Genomic DNA, 9,461 nt, shown 5'->3' on the forward strand with positions numbered 1-9,461 from the left:
AAAGGAAACTCTGCTGAGGGCCAGTTGTACGAACAAGGAATAAATCTCCGTATAGCTATTCCCGGTATAAGCAATTCCTGGTATATCCTCGAGAGTCTGTTGTACCATTCCACATTATTCCGTGGTTAGCTATACCGGGTATAACGCCAGTGACGATGAAGGTTGGCAATGCTTACGTCATAAAATCGACCCGCACTGCGATCTTCTACTGTTACTTTTCGACAACAACAACAACACCACGTGTGCATTAGTAACTGTGATTCATTTTTTTGCTTGTGTTTGAAGTAGTTATTGAACATCATGTCGCAGCAGCAGAAGAAAAGGGCTCAAAATTACACCTATGAAGAAGCTTTACAGCTAATACGCACTGTAGAGTGTTATAAGGACGTCGTGGAAAATAAGAGGACGGATGCAGTGACGTCTAACGAAAAGGTTAGTGTTCGTTTAGTATTATTTCATTGTGCAGTCAAATTGTAATCTATTTTAGTATTATGATAGACTGCTGACCATTAACAATTTAATTCAGATTTGTTCATTGTAGCATTGGTTCTAGTCTCCCAGTAAGTTATTTTTTGCCCTGTAGTAAGAGCCTGTATTATCAAATGCAAGTAAAGTAATATATTATAGGTATACATCTGGATTCTAAGTTAATTGTTCTCATTTTTATAGACAAAGGCTTGGGAGAAAATTGCTGCAGATTTCAATGCCCAGACCACAACAGGAAGAACGGGTGAGCAGCTACGCAAAAAATTTGACTCCCTTAAAAAGGAAACGAGGAAGTACTGTGCAAAGCTGAGGCAGCAGAGACTGCAAACTGGTGGTGGGCCACACACAGAAATTAAGGCCAACCCTCTGTATGATAGAGTTCAGGAACTCATCAAACTATCTGCAGAGGGTAATCAAAGTGTATTTGATTCAGATGCAACATTTCTGTGTGAAGGTTGGTTTTCATTATGTAATTGATCAAAAATGGTATTCGTATTATGAAAACTAACATAAATATGAATTTTCAGAGTAATGTAAGTTGATCTACAATTCTGTATTTTCAGTGCCAGTAGAATCTGCAAGTGGTGATTCGTTGCAGTTACAGTTGCCTAATGTTGAATTAGATAAGGTAAGTCTTACCATGGATAACATGCTTTGTTTTAGTGCGTGGGTAGTAGTTAATCTACGTAGCCTACTCAGTTTTATATATACTGTATATTTTTTAACCCATACATGAACTGTGTGGGTTCACACAGAAACTCTGGTGGTTTGGTGACAACTGCCTTCTTGCTACCTATATGCAAGTTGATACAGTAATATTAATTCAGTATCTTCTGCCTAATAAAACAACACGTCACCTACTTTTACTGTAAGGATTTACTTTGGAAACTAGCCTGCATGGTGACCATGATCGTTAACTTGTCAAGTCTTTATGGTCTCATGCTGCGGTTAGTTTGTTCGAATTCAGTTGGTGGAAAAATTTCACCATCTGAATGCTGGTCATGCCAAAAGCTCACTTTCAGTAGCAAACTTCTCTTCAGTGCTCGTATAGAATAAGGGCATGTGATGCTGTTGGTAATGATTCGTCCATCAGACGTTGCGCTTTGAGCAGGACCCTTCATGCTATTCGACAGGGATAAGCTATCTGCCAACACTGGGTTTCACATTCTCCGTATGGGCAGTGGCGGGGGAGCACAGTAGCTATAATTGGTTGCAGTGCAAGATTATGTAGTAACCTCCCACTTGTAACCTAACCTAACCAAGGAAAAGGGGTTGCAGTATAATTAAATATGTAATCAGCATGAATTTAAACAAGAAAGGAAGGGAGTGGTGTAGATTGAATAATAGCTGTACCTAAATATCAGAAGGATAATTCCTGCATAGATTCTATCTTGTGAACAGTATAAATTTGAATAGGTAAATTTAGTTCCTGTGCTACTATACCTGGGATGACAATGGAACATGTGTCCAAAGGTAATTTTAAATACTATTTTGTTAGTGTTCAATCCTTGGTTCCTAAATTCATGACAACTTCTCCTGGGAATCAGTCTGCAAAAATAAAGAGAGGAGATTTTACTGAACTTTAAATAGTTGTTGTGTCCATTATGTCATGTGTCCTATATAGAACCATTAACCATCAGCAGTTTGTATTTTTGTTTTGTTTTTTACAGGGTAAGTGATACACAATAATGATTTGCTGGTATGTTGATGTGTTCCTTTGCAGTTAGGATTTGCTATTTCTGGGGTGAAAAGATTTAGCCTATTCTTTGAGGATTACATGCAGGTGTTGTCAAGCTGAAATTATCTCAGTGCCAATCAATCAATCACTACTGATCTGCATTTTGGGCAGTCACCCAGGTGGCAGATATGTTGTTTTCCTAGCCTTTTCTTAAGTGATTTTGAAGGAAATGGAAATTTATTGAACATCTCCCTTGGTAAGTTATACCAATTCCTTAATCTCCTTCCTATAAACAAATATTTGCCCCAATTTGTCCTCTTGAATTCCAAGTTTATCTTCATATTGTGATTTTTCCTACCTTTAAAGACACCACTCAAACATATTCATCTACTAATCTCTCCACTGACAGCTCGCTGCATACCGCTTATGATATACATGTTGATTTCCATAGTGAACCTAAAATATTTGTCCCGAATGAGTAAATTTATAAGACGCATGGCTAGTGTATACCGTAGAGGCCACTTGGTGCTACTGGCAGTGCCAATGCAGTACGAGAGACTATGCATCTTGGTGGGTGTGCTAAGTACCAACTGGTGAGCCCAACTTAGCACACAGGGGTGAAACGCTGGCAACCAGGAATGAGTTAGCTGGAAAATTTATAATGTCCAATAATGAACCATTTATATTGGTACTCCATACCACTTTTAGTCGAGCACCTCGTCTCCTTTCTCCCAGGTGTTCCCAGCCTAAGCTTTGCAACATTTTTGTAACGTTATTCTTTTGTCGGAAATCGCCCAGAACAAATCGAGGTGTTTTTCTTCGGATTTTTCCAGTTCTCGAATCAAGTAATCCTGGTGAGGGTCCTATACACAGAAACCATACTCTACTTGGGGTCTTACTAGAGACATATGCCCTCTTCTTTACATCCTTACTACAACCCCAAAATACCCTCGTAACCATGTTCAGAGATCTGTACCCTTTATTTACAATCCCATTTATATGATTACCCCAATGAAGATCTTTCCTTATACATACAATGATTCCCATAAGGAACGTTCACCCGATCAACGCAGTAATTAAAACTGAGAGGACTTTTCCTATTTATGAAAGTCACACCCTGACTTTTAACCTCAACTGATATTATGGACCCTCACACCCAATAAAGATCTGAGTGTGAGGCAGATGAACATTCTCAGGTTCCTTCTGAGCAAAGGCATTTTATTCTCTATATTTTCCCTTACGATGGTACATTGAAATTACATTCTGTGCCAGTACATTGTTCCACATTTTAAGTAAATTAAGTTTCACAATTTATTGAATTAAAATGCAGTCTGTCTCAGTTCACTGTCTAAAAATCATTTAGTCTGGAACTGACTTTCAGAAACTACTGAAGATTCAACGTAGTTTCTGAAAGCCAGTTGTGAATTAAATGATTTTTACAACGTGGGTTGATACAAACTGTATTGTAATTTAGTCAGTTGTATCAAGCCATCATCACTGTGATAATTATGGCTTAAATTTTTCATAAAGTTACACAGTTCAAGATTTAAAAATGAATGTAATTACTAACATGGGTCTCATGAAATGGTACAGACATCCCTCTGTAGACAATGCTAGGATTAGGTTACGCATTACGTCAAGTGTTGACCCATTTATGTTACTCTTGCCAATACTGTTTACAGTTGAACCACACCAAAGAGAAAGAAAGTAAGTGTCATCACGTGACTTGTAGGTTGAACTTTTATTTTATGATCTGTTCTAGGTAATCATTTAATTAGACAACATATCTTGCCAAGAACATTAATATTTATCAGAGAACTGCCATAATAAACACCATTGTGGTGGAAAAACATAATATTGCATTACCTGTTGAATCATAAACATAGATAAAAGTGAATTGAGAAGCAATCATTACTGTACTGTTAATACAAGCATACAGAGCTAAGTAATCACACTTTATCTTCTGTTTGTTATGGTTAACCCTTTATTTTTAATGGCTTTTGCGGTTTCCATACATGATATTATGAGCATTTTCTTTTATGTTTAGGATACAGACATTCAAATTGAGGAAGATGGTAGTGTCTCTCTGCCGTTTGATGACCTCCCAAGTAGTAGTACTGGTATGTATTATGCACTCTTTGCAGAAGATGCAATAATGTTAATGCAGGGAGTCTCGTAGATATGAATTTAACAATGAATTAAATTTGTTTAGAAAGAATGCTAGGTAATTTGTAATGTCTGTAATGTGGGTGCTAGAGTTCACCGAAATAGATACCTCGAATTTAGATAGAGCATGGTAAATTTCTTCTATGTACTGGTACATCTGTTATAGGCCTTACCTAACCCTCTGAAAACAAGTAAACGAGGGGGAACTGCATCTAGGTTGTGCAATAACTTCTCCATGTTAATTTAAAATAAATTTTCTATATTCTCACATATACATAATATGAGGAGGAACATTTCATCGACACATGTAACAAATGATACTGACAAAAGATTGGATTTTCCATATACATATACAGTACAACAAAAACTGGATCTGTAATAGAAGTACTTGAGAAATACAGCAGGCCCTATATTTTCAAACACACATTCCATTGAAAAAGTAGTACATGCTGTCCATAGGCAACGCATTGTCTACCCATGTAAGAACGCTGTAAAAACTTCTACGTGTAACACATATTGTCTCAGAAATGAAGCTGTACATTGAAAAGACCATGTATAACACACCCCTATATGGGCATCCAACTTTTCTTTCCAAATTGTCATGACATACATAGTATGAGGGAGTGTTGTCAGTCTGGAGTGGCAGATCTCCTCCACTTACAAATGAGTCATCTTAAGAATTGTATCAACCAAATTTCACGTGATTTTCTGCCTTCTGTTAAAAGCTCTAATTTTCTAAAGTACTCTAGACTTCTGATATGGAGACCTTCCAGCTTTCGTATGTGAATAATTTATTTTTTGAATAAATCTAATAATAATAATAATAATAATAATAATAATAATAATAATAATAATAATAATAATAATAAATGTAATGCAGGGGTGTAATATGTATTATCACATTGTATATAATTAATATTTTAGTGACTTACACATTTTCACACATTTTTTATTTTCAGAAATCACTTGGAACAAATATTCACCAGGAATGCTGAGGACTCCAAAGCATCCTGCTTTAAATGCTGGCAGCTACTCGATCGACTCGGTACCGATCCCTGATGTTCTCAAAGGTGAGAATCGTGACTCTCTCTCTCTCTCTCTCTCTCTCTCTCTCTCTCTCTCAAACTACCAACAATACAGACATTTAATTATTAATCAAAAAATTCTACTAACAGACAAACTGTGACATACTCAAAATAGACCATACAAACATAAGAATCCAATCATTTGGAGAAAATACACCTGCAATATACTGCATTCAGAAGGGATACTTTTTTATTAATGTTCAAGTGATTAGTGATCCTAACCTTCAAATCAGGGATGTATTTGCTAGATGGCCAGGTTCTGAACATGATCGTACAATATTTAACTCCCATGTCGGAGCACAGTTTGAAGTGGGGACAATTAATGAAGTGGTCTTGTTACGAGATCATGGATGCCCTTTAATAAAAAGTGTTTAACTCTGTGCTACTTACATCCTAAAATGAGACCTCGAAACCGTTATAAACAACAACATAACACACACACAGAACTCTGTGAGGAGGATTATAAAGGTCTGGAAGAGGCAATTTCTCGTTCTTAGCTTGGGACTGTGAATCAAATGTTGGTCAACGTCTTTATGTTGACTTCATGCACCATGTTCTACAGCTGTATTAAAGATTTGCATTGTTTGTAACTCTCGCGAAAGTTAACATTATGCTAGCTGACATTTTCTGGGGAAAGATTGAGGAAACGCAAGAATCGTAACACTGTGTTAAACAACTCAAGGTAGTTAGCCTTCTTTTAGCAACTGTTCATGAAAGTGGGCTTTAATTTAATTATTTCATCATTATCCGTTTAACTTCCAGGGTTGGTTCCCCCCCTCGGACTCTCAGTGAGGGATGCCGCCTCTGGGGCACTGTCCTGGAGCGTGAGATTTTGTGTTGAGGTTACAACTGGGGATGAGGTCCTGTACCTAACTCGTGATGCTGAACAGGGGCCTTGTGGGGGAATGGAAAGATTGGAAGGGGTAGACAAGGAAGAGGAAAGGAAGTGGCCGTAAGTTAGGTACCATCCCGGCAATAGCCTGAAAGAGAAGTGGGGAGACCACGGAAGACCACTTCGATGATGACTGAGGAGGCAGTCGAACCACCTTCTACTTAGGTGACTTCCTGAGGCTGAATCCTCATACCAGTTTTCAAATATAATGGCAAAGCCGGGAATCGAACCCGGGCTTCCGGAGATGGCAGCTAATCACACTAACCACTACACCACAGAGGCGGACTCTTAATTTAATTATGATCAAAATTAAATGTCTCTCCCCTTTAAATACAAACTTTGTGAGTACCCACAACAAACATTATTATTATTATTATTATTATTATTATTATTATTATTATTATTATTATTATTATTATTATTATTATTATTATTACAACTTCCCCATGCGGAGGCTGCCACAAGGACAAAGTATGTCGACTACACAGTATTTTGTCTTCTACGTTACTGTTCACTTTGCTATTGTGCCAGGTAGAGAAATCACCACAAGGCTCAATACCGTGCACTTGTTCATGTTTTGAGCGTGTGTGCATTCAGTGAACTGTCTCACACTAAACAAACTATATACCTTACATTTAAAAAATACCTTTTTTAGTGATAGATTATGCAAACAGCCCAGCTACAAATATTAATTAAATCATTACCTGTAGATAATCTTGTCAATTTGTGTCCCACTGCAATTACATTCTGCTGGCATGTAAGTGAAAATAAGAAGTGATACAATATTATAATAGGCTTCATTTCTCTTATTCAACAGACCAATCAAGTAGTCCTACTCTGCCGTTGCAGATGGAAAATCATGATGGTATGTACCTATTATGACAAAAAAAAAAAAAAATCCTTTTCCATACTAACAATTAGTATGAAAATATAAGATTGCTTTTATAGTTGCAGGTACTTCGGGTACCAACACAAGAGAGGCGGAGGTGGAACGTCCTCTACTTAGTCGGCGTAAGCCAATATTTAGAAAGAAGAGCTTACCACTGTCTGCAACGGGGAAGAAAATTGAACCATGGGTCACAGCGAGGACTGAAGTACCTCAGCAGCAGAAGAGGCTACTGGAGGAACAATTGCGAGAAGTGCAGAAAAGAGATGAAAGAGAAGCAGCTCTCTTTCTTATAAAGAAAAGGAGCTTAGAACTAGATGTAAAAATTAAGGAGGAGACCCTTAAAAATCTGACAAAATAAAAGATTTAAATATGAAGAAAAGTTGTTTCATACAGTTATTGAAAACCTAAAGCCTAGATCCAAAGTAATCCACAAAGTAATCCCTAACAGCACCATATCCCACTGCTCCTCTCTCATCTTCAATTGCAGCATTGATAGCTTCCTGAAGCTGGGGGTCCTCGTTCATTTCGACTGCTAAATTGTGAAGCACAGCACTTGCCACAATTACTGCTTCCACCCTTTCAGTCTTCAATCTAATTCCATTTACCAGTACTGGAAAACGCCTCTTCCACACCCCATATGTCCTCTCAACTACATTCCTTGTTCTTATCTGTGACTCATTGTACAGATTTTCTGCAGGTGTCCTTGGATGTGTAATGGGAGTTAAAAGGTAGGGTGTTGCGGCATACCCTGAATCACCTAGAAGGACACGATTCCCCATTAGACCACGTTCAAATCGAGCTCTGAGTGCAGAATTATTAAAAATTGTTTGATCATGTACAGCACCTGGCCACCTTACAACTATGTCAATAATTTTTAAGTCTGCACTGCTCACAGTCTGCACATTATAGGAAAAGAAACCTTTCCTTCCCCTAAATTCCTCTGCATTTTCTCCTCCTGGAGATCTGATTTTTATGTGTGTGCAATCTATTGCTCCTGTCACTCGAGGAAAAGCAGCTATTTTAAAAAAGTCTTGTTGTACGCAAGCAATTTCCATCCGTGTGTCTGGAAATTTGATGAATCTTGGAGCTTGACGAGCAATTGACTCTGCAACTTTGTGAATGATTCTGCTTGCAGTTCCTTTGTCAATGCTGCAGAAGTCTGCTGCACATATAACAAAATCTCCACAAGCAAAATATCTCAGTGTTAGCAGCAGCTGGTTCATAGGGGAGATGGAATGATTCCTGAAAAGGAGAAGCTATTATTATTCCTTTATTCTTCTTTTTTTACTTTTAAAACTATGACACTTTGTCCATTATTAGTGTAGCTATTCAACTGTTGTTCTAACCTAACTGAGCCAGAAGTTGATATTACATACCAGTTAGCCAAGCCCACTGAAATGCATGCACCAACTGACCCTATGAGAGACATTTTCCCACCATTCATAACAGGGACTGGCTGCACAAGGAATGGCATTACTAGCATCGCTCATATCTCGGCCACTTTAATATGGTCAAATCTAAGGACGAGGCAGGCCAATAATAGTAACAAATTTTTTCTAGCCCATACCCACAGATATACTTCACACTAAACATTAGGTCACGCCAGCATAATGATCACTTTTCTAAGCTGAGTTACGAAGAATATTTAGATGTTCCATTATGTACAGTAGGCTAGGTACTAACATATAGACATGAAATTTTTTCGAAATATTTTCAAGAGTAGAACAATGAAATAGAACTATAGCCTGATGCCTTCTATCTGCAGTGCTCTTTCTTTCATATAGGCCTATAGTGATTAATAATTACATTTTTCGAATTAAGTAATCATGTGGAAGCAAATTCCTTTTTAAACAATACACCGGTTATTGTACGGTACTACATTGTTTGTACTGTGATATTAAGAATTGATTTTTCAAATCCCAGCAATTTCATATAGGCTACAGTTATTTTGTTTTTCTTCAAGAGATGCTAATGCGATAGGCCTACTATGGAACATTAATTAGAAACAACTTTTTATACTCTGTAATGTTCATAAATTTTCGTAGAACTGGCCTAACCGCATTCTATTTTAACCCCACTTTTGTTAAACTTCTGTAGAATTTAAGGCATTACCGTACATTCCAAAATGCGGTAATAAAAATATAGGAAAACTATAAGTAAACTCAAACATAGCAGAAGAACACACAAATACACGGTGCGAATTTTAACAGTTTACTAAACATTACGAAAACCTCTTAAATCCTCACAAATGTTTTCCTGTTCCAT

The 9,461-nt window shown here is 37.3% G+C and overlaps 2 long non-coding RNA genes across 2 annotated transcripts; both read left to right on the plus strand.

The window, feature by feature from the left end:
* Positions 1-297: 297 nt before the first annotated feature.
* On the plus strand, positions 298-1,115 carry LOC136872159 (uncharacterized). Its single transcript, XR_011018064.1, has 3 exons — positions 298-432; positions 670-940; positions 1,050-1,115. It is a non-coding gene; the product is annotated as an uncharacterized lncRNA (long non-coding RNA).
* Positions 1,116-5,226: 4,111 nt separating this feature from the next.
* LOC137500532 (uncharacterized) lies at positions 5,227-7,392 on the plus strand. Its single transcript, XR_011018065.1, has 3 exons — positions 5,227-5,400; positions 7,125-7,172; positions 7,256-7,392. It is a non-coding gene; the product is annotated as an uncharacterized lncRNA (long non-coding RNA).
* The last annotated feature ends 2,069 nt before the right edge of the window (positions 7,393-9,461 follow it).

The sequence above is a fragment of the Anabrus simplex genome, chromosome 4 (genome assembly GCF_040414725.1).
Source record: "Anabrus simplex isolate iqAnaSimp1 chromosome 4, ASM4041472v1, whole genome shotgun sequence".
Classification (NCBI taxonomy): Eukaryota; Metazoa; Arthropoda; class Insecta; order Orthoptera; family Tettigoniidae; genus Anabrus; species Anabrus simplex.